At 33.3% G+C, this 19,151-nt stretch overlaps 1 protein-coding gene across 1 annotated transcript in view; it reads right to left on the bottom strand.

Moving 5' to 3' along the window:
• Positions 1-19,151, bottom strand: part of LOC106114290 (hemicentin-2) — a 220,266-nt gene that overhangs the window by 190,888 nt on the left and 10,227 nt on the right. Inside the window, exon 2 of the mRNA XM_013307429.1 lies at positions 6,353-6,382. The gene's annotated coding sequence lies outside the window, so the exon portion shown is untranslated. The remainder of the gene's footprint in view (positions 1-6,352; positions 6,383-19,151) is intronic.

Genomic DNA, 19,151 nt, shown 5'->3' with positions numbered 1-19,151 from the left:
CAAATAATGATTAATGAAAACTGCAGCTTTAAAAATAAAAACTAGGTAAAGCAATTAATTACGCAGCACCGTTAGCGCTGAGTTGTGTGCAAATAACCAAACTCTTTAACGCAAACAAAATATTTCATTATTTCAAGCGGATTTTTCAACTGATTTTCATAGTATTAATCATTGAGAAGACTGAGAACTAACAAAATTAAAATATGAAGTATGATTCGTATAAGAAATATTTTAAAAATGTACTAAAAACGTCTATTCAAAGGTTTAATTTATTACTATCGTCACCTTTTACTTATTGGGCACAAAACTAATTATTATAATTACATTAATTCAATTGTTCCATCTTAATTCTTTAGCATATACTAACTGTCGTACTTGACTCCGTCCGCGCGGTGTAAAAAAAAGAATCTATAATTCAAGTTAAAAAAACCCTATCTCTCAAGTTGAACCAAATTAAAGATGCTTACAAAATTTGATAAGAATTGGTCCAGTAGTTTCGGAGTTTATCGCGAACATACATCGTGACACGATATTACTTCTTACTAATATTATAAATGCGAATGTTTAGATGAATGGATGTTTGAATGTGTCTTCAGAACAGCTGAACGGATCTCCATTAAATTTGGCATGGATGTAGTTGGCAATAGTAATCGGTATTGGAAGGATACATAGGCCAATCTTTTTTTTAATTCATCGCAGACGGAGTCATGGGTTACAGCTAGTATATATGACTGGTTACTTTAATAATTAATCCTTTCTATCAACGATTTTTAACTGATAATCAGTACACGTTGTGTAATTTTTAATAAATTCTAATAAAAAAACGTTGCGATTAAACGACATACATGTTAAGTACACATAACAATGTCCATTGGAATATTCCAAGCATCTTCAAATTCGAATATTATGTCTAGACGCTAATAACAAGTTTTAATTCAATATATCTCCCACTTATACTCGTAAGAAATATACCTCAATGAGTTCTCAATCCAATATGTACTCGAAAGAAATCGGGTAAGGCGTCTGCGTAATCTTGAAGAAATTCTTTCCACAATCAAAGCAAAAATATACCTTAAGAGGAAATTCTTACCTAGAAAATACGCTAAAACGCCAGCCCGAGTAGTTTCATTTCGTACCTTTGCTTACGTAAGAAAAATTACCTACTATGAATAATGTGGAAATGCCGACGTATGTTTTTTCCTTGTTCGATGTTAAAAGCCTTCTCAATATTTCAAATATTTTACATACGAGTAGCCTAGATAGAAATTAAACTCCACACTCAGCCGCTGAGCGGTTACTAAGCAACCCTTATGTAGATTTCTCTCGGTAATAAGTAAATGACTCTGAGTTCGATAGTTAGTCATATTGTTTTTGACTTCATTTAGCTAAAAAAAATCTAGCAATAATATATTTTTCGTTACTAAAGTGATAATGTACCTTTTTAGTGAAAAAATAATTTTTAAAACAGTCTAGTAGTTTTTGAGTTTACTAGTTACATGTAAAATATATATTTTAAAATAAAAACATAACTCACGCTCGTATCCCAGTAGGGTACGCAGAGACCACGGACCTCTACTTGGCTGGGTTCTCTCACATATTTTTCATCTTTATAATATTCGTATACTTGTGTTTGTCAGACGTTTCTTTTATATTCAAACAATCTTAATTACAGTAAAGCATTTACAGATTGATATCTATATAAATAAAAGAAAGTCGTGTTAGTTACACTATGTATAACTCAAGAAAGGCTTTACTGATATGCTTGAAAATTGGTAAGGAGGAAGCTTAGAGCCAGGAGACGGACATAGGACACTATTTATTCATTTTTTTCTAGAATTTATGCCTTGAAGAGTTGCTTTTTATTTAACTTACTAATATTATTAATGCGAATGTTTAGACGGATGAGATGTGGGTGGGTGTTTGAAGATATCTCTAGAACGGCTGAACGGATCTCTATTAAATTACGGAAGACATAGGCTACACAAATTAAGTTTCTTTATATATCTACGCGGACGGAGTCGCGGGCGACTGCTAATACCGTATAAAATAAAATAATTCCGACCATAATCCATGTTTTGATATGCTTAGTACTTGAGAACGTATTAAATACTTACATTTGAAATTACCTACTCGTCTTGATTCGAATGTCGCGGCAAACATTTGCACAAGCGAACGACACGCCGCACGTGGAAATTGCAAACAGTGTAAACAGAAGCTTCCTCAATTTAGAATAGATTAAATGCAACATCCATTGTTGATTAGAACCGAAGACGATGTAAGCACAGATCTTGAATGCCAGATTAAATGATGCTGTAAGTAGTGTTGTTAATCATTTAAATTTACTTATAAATTTATATTTTTACATGAAAATTCTTAAATCTATGATATTAAATAAAATATTAAAAACGAATAAATAACTAAAACATATTATTAAAAAAAAGTCCCTTTAGGCTTAGGCAAGGTTCCGAAGATACTGGCAGCGTTCCCCCTTTGAATAGCTATACTAATTCTTTGTCCGAGGTAGCTGCCAGCTCTTCGGTCCCCTGTTACGCCGATATTATTATATATATTGTTTATTAAAATTGTAAATACATTGAATATTTTATTCATATATTCCATAGTTTATTGGATATTTGGATCGACATCCGAGATACTATTTGTATGATTTAAAATGACTGGTCTTATTGCATTTTTTTTCTTTTAAACGTGAATATTTACGATCATATATTTTTAAATTATAATTTTGAGTGGTGTAATATGTAACGGACACACGAGACAATATTTAACGATATACAAACAGTCAGTGAGCGACGGGCCGCGTCCGCGAAATAATACCAGTACCACTCATCCTGATGAAAGGCCCCCGATGGGCTCGAAACTAGTCGGTGCCGCCACCGGATGAATATACGTGAGTGTTTAGCCGTGTTTATATATCAGTTTAGTATAATGTCTCACGAAAGTTTGAATAATTTGATATACAAACATTAACTGTTTAAGCGTCAATAGCCTAATGGTTAAGGGTACGGATTTCCGATCACGAGGTCGGGGGTTCGAATCCCGCGATTCGACTATTGTCGTAAACCATATCCTAGCACGAGCCAAGAGCTTAGTTGGAATGGTAAAGGTATATTAGTAAATTTCAACAAAAAAAATTGTTAAATAATACGGTTTTAAATCATGATTAACCACTTAAAAGCTTATACAAAACCTGTGGTTATTATGTAAAATACTATAGACAAATACACACTCTGGCAAATATAAAAGTCAGTCAGATTCAACATCGTAATGACGCAATTGGCTGCTACACTGCGGTTGCTATTTTGAATGGCGCATTGAGTTATTGCATAAAAAGTGGTTTACTGTATATGCATTTTACATGAAATTATAGAACACTTAATAATATTTCAATTTATGTCATGGAAATTTAAGTTTCTTTGATTGAAAAAAAAAGGAAAAAGTTCACTTTCAAATTCAGTCATGAAATGGATGACTAATTTATGTAACTTGAAATAAAGATAAAGTAAATAAACAGCCTCATTACAACGACTTTATTATTTGTTCATCATATATACTGCATTTGTATACATATAAAAATACAAGCTGTCGCCCCGACTCCGTCCGCGCGGAGATAAAAAAAAAAAAAGTTGCCTATGTGTTTTTTCAGACTATGTTCCACATGTTTGCAACATTTCATCAAAATTCTGCCATTACGGAGATATTTTCCAACAAACATCCATCCATCTATCCAAACATTCGCATTTATAATATAACTAGCGGACCCGACAGACGTTGTCCTGTCTACACGTCTTTAATTTGAAAAATTGACACTGCGATGGTAGCGCCGTCTGTCGGATCCAATGTAAAACATTCCAAAATCAACACCTACTAATAAATTAAAAAGTAATTAAAAAAACATTGTCCAGCGGACAAAATTGTCAATCTAAACCATTCCCAGATCCCCTTGAACACACACAAAAAAATTCATCAAAATCGGTCCAGTCGTTTGAGAGAAGTTCAGTGACATACAAACTCACAGAAGAATTATATATATTAAGATATTAGTAAGATAAGATAGCACTTAAATATTAACTATTTAAATTGCTACACTAAATATTTAATCACACTAGTTAACTACACTATTGAGTTCTCAACAAATTTAGGTAAATCATCCTGTATATTTGATTCAAATAACGGTAAGTATCCTTATTCAATGGTAGATAGAATTAGTTCACAAATCACAGGAAATGATATCGAGGTTTTCGCCGATTCAGATGTATTTCAGCACTTTATAACTTCCAGATGACGGCACTTCGCGGATAAACGCATCAATATCTGTATGATTAATCGCTTCCAAGTTTTTTTTTTAATTCGACCCTAGCTCAGGTAATTTATGAGCCAATTTTGAAAACCTGATGTACGCTGTAAGATTGATTTACGTCATCACATATTGTTACATGAAAGAATCTATTTTTTATACTTCGCATGAATATAAAAACTCTTTTAACAAATATTTTATAACACTGGTCAAAACAAATGACGATAATGTAAAAAATAAATTACGCTAGTTTAGTAAAGACGAAACAAAGACGATTGTGAAGAATTTGAATTTGTTAAAATGTATCGTATATTTTAGACAATTCAGTTCTATTTATATAGCTAATATAATTTAAACTTCACGTCTGTTCTCGACGCACAAATATCGCCCTCGGCGCTCGGGTATGTGAGCAAATACGGTTTGAACATTCCTCAAACTACGCTCCAAGACAAACAACGCGAGTAAATTGACAAGGTGCTGCGTGCGACTTGTTACCAGTATGCTACTTACCTGTAGACAAAGTTTGCGTTCATCTGAAGCATTTTAATGTCGAATCAGTTCCTTAGGCAACTTCACACTTGTCCGCATCTGAATCCGATTGGTGATATAAAGAAATTTATCTACAAACCCGGCATCAGAATGGGGCGACTGCGAGTGGGCTAATCTCGGTTGCCTCGCCATCGCCGATTGAGCGAGGCAGAGCAATTTGTCAGCTATTCGTTCGTCGCTCTATCGATTTAGTACCGAGTATGATTAAAAGCTTAAACCTGTATTACTTTTGACGTTTAATGTTATGTATACACTGAAGGGCTATCCAGAATATTAACATTACTAAATGTCCGGCTTTCATAGTGAGGTTCATGCGCAATTTAAGACCCTACGAAAGTAGAATTTTCCCCAATTATTCTGCAAGCGATGATCTAGATTCAATAAATGATTGCTTAATTTAGGTCTTCTAGCTAAACGTATTTATATTTTGAGTAGAAGGAAGTTACTAGAGGTGACAAAGTTCGTGACAAAGTCCATATTACTTCACAACATTTACGAGGTGACAAACATTTTATATTTATCACGTGATAATGCCTTTCCGTGGTAGAAAATAATTTATTGTAAAGGATCGAATTATGGAGTACTTCGTTATGAAGCTTTTGTAAGGTTGCCAATTGTTCGGCAACCCTGATCTACTTTACTTACAAAGTCCACAATCAATTTAAGAAGGCAAGGACAAGTTGATGCCATTCAAATATCAAGTTGACTTTAAAAATAGATTTTTCTTCATAGTAACTTTTTTTATTTAACACATTTTATAACAATTACAAGAAATGGGAACCGACACAAAAGATAAGTTGATGCAGAAAATGGAACTTGCAAAACGTAAAAAACAAACTAACGCTCTATTTTAAATTACATAATTAGAAGTAGTTTATAGAGGAACGTCGGTAAAGTTAAGTCATCGTACTAAGAGTTCAAACTTGGAATAAAATAAACAGCTTAGCTTACTCCAAGCATTCAATGCTTTTAAGGATGAATATTAACAAATGAACAACAATTGCAATTCTAAATTGCAGTAAAATCTTGATAAATACGCTGTAAAATGATACTAAAAATTTTTGTAAAACAAACATTGTAAACTTTACAAACCGATGTTTTGTAAAATAGAGTTTTTAAAACAGTGAAAAAGAGCTATGATTTTAATTTCATGTTAAATGATTAGTATTTTGACAATACTCGAGTTACTGACGACATCTCAGAGACTGATTGGTCATAGCTTGAATTATGAAAGCATATAATTCAGCTTACATACATATATAAAATTTTATTCGATAAATTCCTAGTTAAAAATAAAATGTTACTAAAATTCTAAGTGCTAATGCTTAGATAGATGGGTAGATGGATGTTCCTCCTTTCTCCTTCTTCACACTAAAGCCACATTCCGCATTCGTTTACGCGGCGACGCTCGTGTGGCGTTTCCTTTAGTGCTCCAAAATTCTATTCTACTTAATAAATACTTCGTGGTAACAATATAATTATACTTACGTTGAATTTCCTCTGTTGATTTATGACTACCTGGAAGAAGATATTTGTAATTAAAATTTAATTTGTTTTATTATCAAAGTTAAAGTAATTTACATTAATTATTAAACGAAAAAACGTTTAGATTCTCAATTAATTTTAAAATTGGAATATTAAAACAATTTTATAATTAAGGTAACAAAATTAAATATTTATTATGATTGCAATTACAATAAATAAGTATTGCAATAATAGTATTTATATTTAACGCTAATATCAACCGTTGAAATCATAAAACTCATCATCATCAGCTTACTATACGTCTCCTTCGAGGGGCTCGTAGCCTACCCTATGTGATAACTAAGCCATAGTCAATCATGCTGGTTCAGTGCGGGTTTTCTCACATATCTTTGAATTTTTTCGCTGACATGTAGAGGTTGCATCATGATGTTTTCCTTCACCGTTAGAACGTCGTATAAATGTACATAAATAAATCGGAAAACACATAAGTACATAGCGGGATTCGAACCAAGGACCTGCAGATTACAAATGCTTAACCCCTGAGCCACCGACGCTTTTTAAGATATGAGAATACTGCAGCGAGAAATCCGTATCTGTATCCGAATATCATTTGCACGGAGCAAAGCATATCTCTAGAGAGTTGTCATATTTGCAGGCATCATAAATGTCTATCAGCTCACTTCATATTTCTATTCCACGATCGATACTGCGGATACAATCTCAAAAAGGTCTACATGCAAAGAAATATTTACACGAACATTTTCAATGCATGTAACAAAACTATACTACATAAAAATACACTGAAAACATCCTTACTTAGTTACTAGTCTGACTAAACTATTCAAACTTTCGTAAGACATTATACTAAACTGATATAAAAACGGCTAAACACTCACGTACATACGTCCGGTGGCGGTACCGACTTGTTTCGAGCCCATCGGGGGCCCTTCACCAGGATGAGTGGTACTGGTATTATTTCGGGCCCGTCGCTCTCTGTTCGCGAAAAAATACCAGTACCACTCATCCTGATGAAGGGCCCCCGATGGGCTCGAAACTAGTCGGTGCCGCCACCGGACGAATATACGTGAGTATTTATCCGTGTTTATATATCAGTTTAGTCTGACTAAACATTTGTGAAACTAGGAATTTGATAGTGTAAAGAGGAAAAATGCTATTACAATAATAAATACAAGTGTCAAAGCACATTCCTAAATATACGTACATAAGTTACAAATCTTATAGATTTCTATTTGACGTGTTGGTGTTATATCTTTGTTTCTTTCTTTTACATTTACATGTACTATAGTCAATTTCCGTGGATTTTAGAGACCAAAATATCAGTATACAATATATCGTAATTATTTTGTCAAAACAGTGATAACAATGTACATAACTGTCGCGACTCCGTTTTCGTAGAATTAAAGAAAAATTTAATTCGTAGACTCTGTGTTCTTCCAGGCTAGGTTGTACATCTATGCATATTTCAGAGAGATTGATGCAGCTGTTCTGGAGATATCTTCTAACAAACATCCATCCATCCAAACATTAGCATTGCTAATATTAGTTAGATTCGATTTCCACTATCGTGACAATTTTATTAATACGTATTGTCATTATTTTTGGCAAAACAGGGGGGGAACCACTTTTTGAATAAAAAATAAAAAAAAAACAAAATGGCTTCTATAGCATCGTGGGGAGACCAGATAGTCGCATTTGATATGTTAATTTATGCACTCTTCATTCCGACTTGTATCCTAGTACAGGCTGCGGTTAAAGGGTGTGCGCAAATATCGTCTGCATACCTCTCATTGCGAGCCTCGGGCAAAACATCTGTCGCAGGAGAGCGACAAGCCACTTTACACGTAATTACAAACGTTGCACCTTGAAATGCTTAACGGAAAATGTTTTATTAAAGAACACAAAAATATACAGCGTGTTCTAAAATAAGTCGTTAATTAAGAAGCTTTCAATTCTTGAAACTGCTCTCTGTATTTTGCTTGTTTAGTAAAATGATCCAATTTTAAGCTAAAATCTATTATTTATTCATTATTGTAAAGGACTAATTGTAGAAACAAGGTATTATTTCTATTCAAAATGTCTGCGAAATAGATAAAAGAGGTAAAATTTGCTCTAATATTTTATTTCTATTTGCTTGAAAAATTTATTTATGACTAGAGTTAACATTAAATTTTATGAATACGAAATCATTCGCTTTTACTTAATTACATTTTCACCTTTGAAAGCACAGAGTTTTACATTTTTTATAAATAAATAATAAAAAAGAATATCAGAAGATTATTTTAAGAAAATAGTTAATATTAATAGAATTGTCAGACGGGATTCGATCCTACGACTAGACTAGAGGTCGGTTCGGTTATATATGTTTTTAGCCGACTTCAAAAAGAAGGAGGTTATCAATTGGTCTATATGTTTTTTTTATGTATATTACCGTGTAACTGCCCCTGGTGCTCCTATTTAGATTTCTTTTTGATCGAAAGGTTTTTCTTGCAGGTGGGTCCCATTTTTTTGTTAATTTTTAAATTGACTAGAAGTTTAATAGATTTTGAGTTTAAGTTGAAAATGCGTTATAAATAAAATGTTGCTTTGTCGTTTACTTTTCCGTATAACCCCTCCTCTCTTTTTTCATCGTAATCTCTAATTATGTTTTCTAGTAACCCCCAAGGCATATAACATAAAACATTTCATAAAGTAAAATTGCACAATCAGAGCAATTCTGAATTCGAGTTTTTGGCTAAAAGTGTAACGTAATGAGAATGAGTTAATCCACCATTTTTCATATTTCCCCTCCGGTTAGATCATAATTTACTTTTGTTTCAATTGTTACTGAGTTTAAGATGAAAAGATTTATTCTGACATTTTCCTGTCAGATCTTCCGTAACGAAAATGGTTTATAATATAATATTTAATAAGAGTCAATAGCCCAATGGTTAAGGGTACGGATTTCCGATCACTAAATCGGGGGTTCGAATCCCGCCATTGGACTATTGTCGTAAACCAACACCTAGCTCAAGCCTTGAGATTAGTAGAATGGTAAAATAAATATTAGTAAATTTACAAAAAAACCGCTAATATTTTTCATTATAAAAAAATATGATGAGATGTCTTCAATATTTCAGATTGATTCAAAGTTAAGATGTATGGATTTATATATTTTCAATAATAGTTAATGTTCCTTAGGGGAATTATAATTGGGATAAAGTTGACTGAGAATGTCAGTATTGACAAATACGTGAGCTTTTAACGATGTTATTTTCTTTATCTAGCTCTAAATGTCTTGTATAATACGATTTGGAGAATAGATGGTTTTGGTCACAACATTTTTTTAAGATGATTTTAGTTCAATCTTCGAAAACTATTTTATGCATACTCTATACTAAAATTTCTATATAAAGCGGAAGTTTGTTTAAACGCACTACTCTCAGGAACTACTGGTCCGATTTAAAAAAAAAATATTTTTTGTTTGATCGTCCATATAGAGATGGAAGGCTTTAGGCTATATAACATTACGCTGCGACCAATAGTTTTTTCTTAATTCCGCGCTGACGGAGTCGGAGGCGACAGTTAGTATAATGTAATTAAGAAGTTGCGTTAAGAGCACAAATTAATATGTGACGTACACTAGTTGGCAAAAATTTTGGGTGTTAACCATTTTTTTTAAATTACATTTTTAAAATTATTACAACGGTTCTTAAATTTTAAGTGTCTTTAATGGCAGAATGTTATTAATCTTTTTTTTTTAAATTATATATTAAATTACATTTAACCCTTTACTTATTGTCATAAATTATTTTACCATATATAAATCTATAATAAATAATAATATACTGACCAAGAACCCTTGAATACCTCGGTCAAATTACAAGTCCGAGCTCCTAAACCAACATACATCATTTTAATGAAGCACTTTCCATGTGACTTATGACCTAAGTTAATTGCAGGGTTACGCCGCAATGAAGGCTTACAAACACTCGTAATTTTAGTTTGTAAGTAATGAATAATGATCAGGTTAGTATCTCATTTCATGTTTTATATTTGAAAAATTTATGTGATAATTTTAACAGTGGTAGAGTCCGCTTTAACATATTCGCACGAATTGGCCTGGCTCGCCCGGTGAAATACCACGACCATACAGAAGACAGGCGTGAAGTGGAAGCAATTCCGCGTTGCGTCTGATGAGTGTGCGTCCCGAAGGCCTTATTTAGTCCTCTTTCCCTTCCCACCCTTTTTCTTGTACGGAAAGAATGGGAAGTAGAAGTGGACTTTCCGGATGATAGGATGCAAGGATGGATGGAAAGGGAAAATATTTTCTTTCTGTGCATCCTCTCCTCCGTCGATTAAAGGTAGGCAACGCATATGCAATTGCGTATGTCTATGGGCAACGGTCACTTCGCTGTTTTAGCGATTTCAGGTGGCCGCTCGCTCGTTTGCCACCTTGTGATATAAAAAAAAACAAAAATCCTTCAATCCATCCATACATATATTTCTACATACATCAAAACATTCATATTTATAATTAGTAAAAGAAAATGACACCATAAAATTGTGTAAAAAGGTATTATGGAATTTTTTGTAGCCTATAATTTAAATATTTATTTTTCAATTTAACTGTCAAAAATGCAACAATCTCAACGTTTCAAATAACTCATATGAATAACATGACCTTTTAAAATATATCCCATTATTTTGCAATAACGTGTACAGTTATGGAGCGTCGGAATTGAATTTGCTTGGTTCCATCGAGCGAGCCATTTCCGATAACGATCTCTTTTACATGTGATTCAATTTACGTTCAAGTTTCGGCGAAGCTCGTTAGAGTTCACTTTCCTTTCTTTTTTCCTCTAACATTAACTGCACGATCTTATAATTATATATTTCTAACTACTATTTAATTGTATTACTAACGCTTAGAGTGTTAAAATTGTTATTTTTTGTTTAATTTTTTTTATATTTACTTAAAAAGATTAATATTCGTCGAAATCATAGAATCAGGTGACTTACAAAAATTACTCTTTTACAACTTCATCATCATCATCATCAGCACTACCCTCAGTTAAGGGTGATTAGGCCATAGTCAACCACGCAGGCCAACAACTTTTACAACTTACTTTCACTCTATCACACGGTTTCTTGGAATTGTGCTTTTTACAAAATCTAATCTAGTAATAAATATTACCATGGGTTAGTGTAGTTTCCCAAAAGTGGAAGAATTTTTCAAATCTGTCTTATTTATCTTTATAATTTTTTTTTATAGATGACTGAAGTAAATTAAATGCATATTTTAATTACTACTTATTAAGTTTTTTAATACCGCGAATTTGCGGGCGACAACTAGTTAGGCTATATATTTGTTTTTAATATTATCGTTCGTTGAATAATTTTAATTTTGTCATTATAATATCCTCGCGTGCTACATATGATATTAAAGGCAGCGGGTCTATAATAGCGTCGTGTTTATGTAAATACACAAACCCTCGTCACCTTTTTGAGGCGGAGACAACCTTATCTATACACCTCAAGGGGGCACGTTTAAAGAATAGTTTTCGTCAAAATGACATCAAATAGTTTACACATAGTTTCGCCACCCTTAACAATTGAGGGTAAGTAGTAATGAACACATCGTTGCATGTATTGTTAAAATTATAATAAAAATTAATAATATAGCGAAGCGCCAATAACCTAATCGTTAAGGGTACGGATTTCCGATCGCGTGGTTGGGGATTCGAATCCCGCCATTAGATTATTGTATCGTAAACTATATCCTAGTCCAAACAGAGATCTTAGTTTGAATGGTACATGAAATAAAAGTTAATATACAAAAATGTACTAATATAAAAAAAAAATTGAATGACAGCCTCTAAGAGACTCAACAATACGGATCTCTTACTGCTTTTTAAGCAATCACAGATATAAGACACCTATCCTCTTTCTACATGTACTCCCCGTTTTCCAAGACAGGTAGACAACCCATCTGTAACTATCTTGCAGCTGATATGGTCAGTTGTCAATTCATATTTTACCGTAAACAATTGACTTGCTTTTGTCACCTTTTATTGTTAAAAACCTTTGGCGATGAATCACTGGAAAGAAGTATGTTCATATTTTATTAAGTTAAAGTAGAGAAAACAACGCTGCTTAAATCTAAAGATATTATTGAATATTTATTTTAGAATAAAAGAGGCTAACATATAAGCTTTTTAGCGATATTTAAAAAAAATTAGACGATAAATTCATGTTAATTTATGTTAAATATATTTAGCCGTTGTTTATTTTACAGATAATTTATTTCTCAACATACAACTTTGTAATTATGCGTACAAAGTCGTGTCGGAAGGAACAACAACGGATACGCGCTCCGAGATACGTCACGGCTTCATTTAATTACAATATACGGTACTCTTAGAGAATAATTATACAAAGAATTTATTTACCGCATTAAAAAAAAACTACTTTTTATATCATAAGGTGGCAAACGAGCGAGCGGCCACCTGAAATCGCTGTAATAGCGAAGTGACCGTTGCTCATAGACATACGCAATTGCATATGCATTGCCTACCTTTAATCAACAGAGGAGAGGATGCACAGAAAGAAAATATCTTCCCTTTCCATGCACCCTCCCATCTGGAAAATCCACTTCCACTTCCCATCCTTGCCTTATAAGAAAAAAGGTGGGAAGGGAAAGGGGACTAAATTAGGCCTCCGGGACGCACACTCATCAGACGAAACGCGGAATTGCTTCCACTTCACGCCTTTCTTCTGTGTGGTCGTGGTATTTCACCGGGCGAGCCAGGCCAATTCTTGCGAAGATGTTAAAGCGGGCTCTACCACTGTTAATAATTATTTCTAATTTTCTTAATTACTAATTTTCTTATGACACTTTAGAAAATACGGTCGGTTTATCCTTTTAGTCTATAGGTAATAACAGTGGTAGAGTCCGCCACAATATTTATTAGATGCACCAATGGGCCGGCTCGCTCGGTAAATACCAAGAGTACATAGAAAACAGGCGTAAATAGAAATTACATATCGCCTCCCTCATTTGTGCCGGAGGCCTAATTTTAGTCAACGTTCTCTTTTAACTCCTTTCTCACAAAGAAAAAATGTTAAAGGGAAGGAGGCAGAGGAAGTGGAAATATCATCTTTGTGTGCATCTTCTCCACCGTCAATTAAACGTAAGTTACGCAACTGCAGTTGCAGTTCTATGTAGGAAGCAGTTGCTTCGCTATTTCAGTAAAGTCAGGTTTAGGTTACCGCTGGCTTGTTTGATACCTTAAATTATAAAAAACATACATAGTTGCGTAAAACATTATCATGTTATTTAACTAATGTACTATTGCCATTTTCACCTTTATTAGCTATGTTAGGATTAAATCATCCGATTTTGTACGAATAAATACAATACTTTGGTACAACAAAAGCTTTAAGGATAATCCTTAGAATTTCCATTATCCTTTCTTTTGATAATATCCTGAATATTATTCAAGACAGCGAGCATTATACAATGAATGTATTTGCCTTGCTTACAAATTTATAACGTTGTTTTATGTAACAAAAGCTATTTGTGGTTTTGTTAATTTACATTGTTAGCATTTTCTTTCTGTGCATCCTCTCCTCCGTCGATTAAAGGTAGGCAACGCATATGCAATTGCGTAAGTCTATGGCAGCAGTCACTTCGCTATTTCAGCGATTTCAGATGGCCGCTCGCTCGTTTGCCACCTTTTGATATAAAAAAAGTTTATAAAAATATAAAAAATATTTGAAATTATGACTGCACTAGTACGTACCCATGGGACATAGCTAGTGACGGAATCTTACTAATATTATAAATACGTATTTTGGATGTATAGATAGACAGTTAAATGATTATTAAAAGGTATCTCGAAAACAATTCAATGGATCTCGATAAAATATGGCATATATATAGACATAGTCTGGAAGAATACATAGACTAATTACTTAGTTATCTTTTTAATTTCGCGCGGACGTAATAAGCAACTAGCTGTTAGTCTACTTATTATCAAGAAAGCACCGAACAAAGGAATAATTTGATAAATTTAATGTTGTACCTAAAAACTCTATTAAACATACTGTTGTTTAATTTTTTTTCAAATAGGATGAGCGGGACAGTATGTTAATACAATATTTTTGACAGGGGTAACCCAGAGGATTAAAATTGGTACGAACACATTAGGACCAAAGTTGGTTTTTGCTGTAGTTTGCTTAATGTTTGGATAGTTGCGCTTTTGTTATTTCAGTTTTATCATAGACAATATTGTTAAAGGCTTGCGATAACATTACGTAAAACTAAGCACCATGTTACCTGAAAGCTTCAATATTATGATAACGGAACATATATAATATGATGCTATAAAATTTATATATTTAGTTAATTTTACTGTTAACATCGTTCATTGTCTAGTAGTATAAAAGACTACTATTAAATATCTTTCTAATATGTGAATGTTTAGATGGACGAATGGATAGAAGTTTGTAAGAAGGTATCTCCGAAACAGCCAAACGGATCTTAATAAAATTAAGCAAAGATGTAGAGCATGCTCTAGAAGAGTAAATAGGCTATTAATGAAGTTTTTTTTTTAATCCGGCGCTAAGGGAGTCGCGGGCGACAACTTCTACGCACTAATTTAATTATATAATAGTAAAAGAAAGAAAATATAAAAGTGTTTTTAAAAACAAGTTAGGTCTACACTTTCTCACCTTTGATACCCATTGAAGTCAGAAGCCTGCAATGTTTCACTACGCCCAAGTCACCCCTAACTTATGTAGGCTCTGAGGCCCTCAGTGGGGACATATATGAGGTGACGACAACAGAGCCAGAAATAATATATGTTTGTTACTCAAACACTATAATTGAGGTGTTAAACATCGTTTGATATTCTGCTTTGTGGAGCGTGACTACATTCGGAAAGCGCTAATTAATGCTACTGTGAAGACGGGACGCAAATTCATTTAAAAATTCCCTTTTACCTATTAACTTTTGAAATCGTTCGTTTTCATTCAGAGTATTTCTTTTTTTATTTTCATTGAGCGAAACGATTTTCGTAATAACTCAATAGCGCAATCTACAACTTTGTATGGAGTTTTTTTAGCTCTTATTGGATGTTTTATAATCGCTATATTGTCGTTAATGTAAGCCCTCCGTAGACCTTTTCAGTAGTTTTGAGATTAACATTGGCTATAACAAACAAAACTAAAAAGACGTGACTTGACATTTTTTAATCTTTCTAATACTATAATGCGTATGATTGGATGGATGGATGTTTGGTTGAAGGTATCTCAGGAATGGCTTAACGGATAGCGATGATAGGCACAGAAGTGACATAGTCTGGAAGAACATGTAGGCTATTAATTAAGTTTCTTTTAATTCCGCGCAGACGGAGTCGCGGGTAGACCGCTAGTATATTATACGGCTAAAACACTCACGTATGTTCGTCTATTATCGGCGCCGACTTCGAGCCCATCGGTGGACCTTCAACAGGGTGAGTGGGACTGGTATTATTGACTATTTATTATCTTACATTAAAATTGAACGTACATTATTTATTTTTAAAACTCTGTCTTATATGTAAATATGATATTAATAATCATATATGTAAAGAGCGGCCGCAATCAGAGCTTGGCTGTTTCGGCCCGGGGTAGTAACTAAAAGGGTTAGGTTAGGTCATGTTGAATAATTTATTTAACAGCGTTATGGAAATGCCAATGTGCCACGTCCCTCGCCACATCCCTCGGGTGCTTTACTTAATTATTGTTTCATTATTTAAAGAGGGCGTTGATGTTGTATCGAATTATGTTTAGTCACGAATCGCATGCTCACTGTGCGGTTTACGATGCACAATGCATTTCATAGAATCAATGATTTATTCATTGAGGTGTTAGTTTTAATTCACAAACCACATAAATATAGAAATCTGTTTTTACGTGTTTTTTGTTTCCTACATTTTTTATAACACCGAGGTGTTCACTGTCGCTCATGGACATCAGCAATACCAGAGGAACTGCAGATACGTAAGGCGGCCTTTATGATTGTGATACGCTCGCTTCTTGAAGGACCCTAAGTTGTCGCGGTTTGGAAATACCGCCGAGGATAGCCCATTCCACAACGCTGCTGTGCTGACCAAAATCTCCCTTTAAAAAATATTGTTATCTCTGGTTTTGTCAAAAATGACAGGACAAAAATGATAGAGATGACGGTATATTTTATACAGAGATTTTGGTCTTAGAAATCCACGGCAAGTAAAAAATATTGAAGATGACACTATTTTCGATAATTTGAAAATTAACCAATTAATTGTTTTTTTTTATTTCGACGACCAAACAATCTAATAAACCCCACTGACCTGTATTCTGTCAGTAGAACAAAACATTAGAGTTTTAAACATAAGTTTCTTACGAGAATACTTTCGGAAAGCGTTGCATTTCGTAGTTACAATTAAAACTTATATCCTACTAAAAGTGTACGAGTGAACTGGAAAGCGAAAACTACACAAAAGAACGAGCAAACTTTGAATCGCAACAGTTGCTCTGAACTAAAGGAAACGGCTTTAATAATAAAAATCGACGAACTTCGAAAGCTGACAAAGTGTTAGCGGTGTGAAAGTTTCATTATGTTCAACTATAAATTGTAATATATAACAATACGTATATATAAAGTAGTATATAAAGCTGATATTTTTTAACTCGTTAACAGATTTAGTTAACCCAGTTTTGTAACTTTTGTAACTTCAAACTGTAGAAAAAAAGTGACTTATTTTTCATTTAATTTTCAATTTCATATTCAAATTTTAAATAATTGTGAAATCGATTCTCTTTTGAAACATAGAGCTTTGCCCTAGCTCAAGAACCAAGACTCCCACATAATTGTCTATATGAGTGATACAATAAAGGGTTTTTTATTATTATAAAAAGACAAAGTAACAAAGAATTGATTAAGGTTTTGTTCATTATCAATTTTTCGGAGATAAGCATTTCCACGCTTAACATAATAACGAAAATATAATAAATAATTTAAGATATTTATCATATTGAATTGGCCAACTGTTTCAATCATCGGGAAAGTATTTTAATCTCTTTTTATATCTTTTATTTTTAAGTTAGTATCTTATATATAAAATTCTCGTATCACTACATTAGTTACCATACTCCTCCGAAATAGACTTGACAAATTTCTATGAAGTTCTATTTTTTTAAATCTCGCGCGGACGGAGTCGCGGGTTACAGCTTGCCTCATTCTAAATTCAAATTTTATTTAAGCAAAGTTATTTAAAACTACAACTCTCAGAATCGAGAACTCTTGTAAGTTTCAAGCCCGGCATACTTATCCGTATATAAATAAATTTTCTTTAAGTTCACTCCACAAAAACTAGCCTAAAGCCTGAAGACGGAGCGACCCCTTTAAGTGACTTTGTATAATAACTTATCGGGGAAGTTTCTAAAGTATTTCAGCCGGTCTTTATATTTGTATCTAAAATTCATGATGATTTATGAATATCAGAGTTATAACATAAAATAATCTTGCTCACATTAAAAAAAAGACAGAATTATTATATAAAAATCGTTGGGTTAGCTAGCGCATACATGTCTTCACTGAGGGGTTCAAGCCAGTCCTAAACTGGGCGTGATTAGCGCAGACAACCACGCTGGCCCAATGCGGATTGATTAACTAGTGTCGATTGATTTTTTTTTTGATTTAAAAAGTTAAAAAGTATCAACTTTAAGTTCTTTATAACTCCGTGTACTTATTATGACCTTACATTTCACTCTGACTGCTATTAAGCGTCTTTTATTAAGTCAAGTGTTAAACCATTTTATCACATTAAAACTTACATCATCAGCTCACTATACGTCCCCACTGAGGGCTCGGAGGCCACGGAGGCTCGGAGCCTACCCTAAGTTGAGGGTGATTAGGCTATAGTCAACCACATGGGGTCAACCACGCGGGCCCAGTGCGGGTTGGTTGACTACACACATATCTTTGAATTTCTTCAATTATTTTTTTTGTAATTGATTAAGTTAAAGCAAATATATTCTTAATACATAGATTCAGTTATTATTAATTATTATAGAATATGAGATTTATGTATTTAATATTTCAAAGCGATGAAAAAATAAAAGCGTTAACACAGGCTTAAACGCTAAGAGCTTTCGGAAAACCAAGCAAATTGAACCCTTATTACCTTATCAGCCCAAATGGATTTCAGTAAAGAAACAACTGATTTAATAAGAACCCGTCGCGTAAACGCGTCCTGACGTTACATTATTGACCCTTCGATAAAATTAAAAAATAAAATAAAAACACACTTACAAGTCTTGATAAAGAAGTCAAAAAACAACATAGATAGACTACATTTTACTGAAAACTTGAAAAAGTGAACACATTTTCATTTTATTACAATTTTGTCAAAGTTTTCAAAATATTTAGACAGAGGTAACAAACCGCTGAATCCTAATTTCTATACTCTCTACTAAATACAATAAACTGTAGAGTTACTCGAGATAAATCGTAGCACATCTTGCTACGTAAGACTTGCTACGTTTGGACTGCTACGCTAAAGTGCTACAAACGTAGAGATTATTCAATGCGTCTAAAACTGACGTAGCGTAACTTAATAAATTAATATATAAAAGTAAATGGCATTTTGTTAATTTTCTATAAACTGATTTTCACCCTAATTGTGTTGTGCATTACTTAAAAGGTTTTCTTTCGTATAAAATTATTATATAAACATCTCAGCAAGCGCCGGAGCCTTTTCGAATTTAACTTGTT

The sequence above is a fragment of the Papilio xuthus genome, unplaced genomic scaffold, assembly GCF_000836235.2.
Source record: "Papilio xuthus unplaced genomic scaffold, Pxut_1.1 DF828142.1, whole genome shotgun sequence".
NCBI classification, from domain to species: domain Eukaryota; kingdom Metazoa; phylum Arthropoda; class Insecta; order Lepidoptera; family Papilionidae; genus Papilio; species Papilio xuthus.
This window is presented reverse-complemented; position numbering and strand designations above follow the sequence as displayed.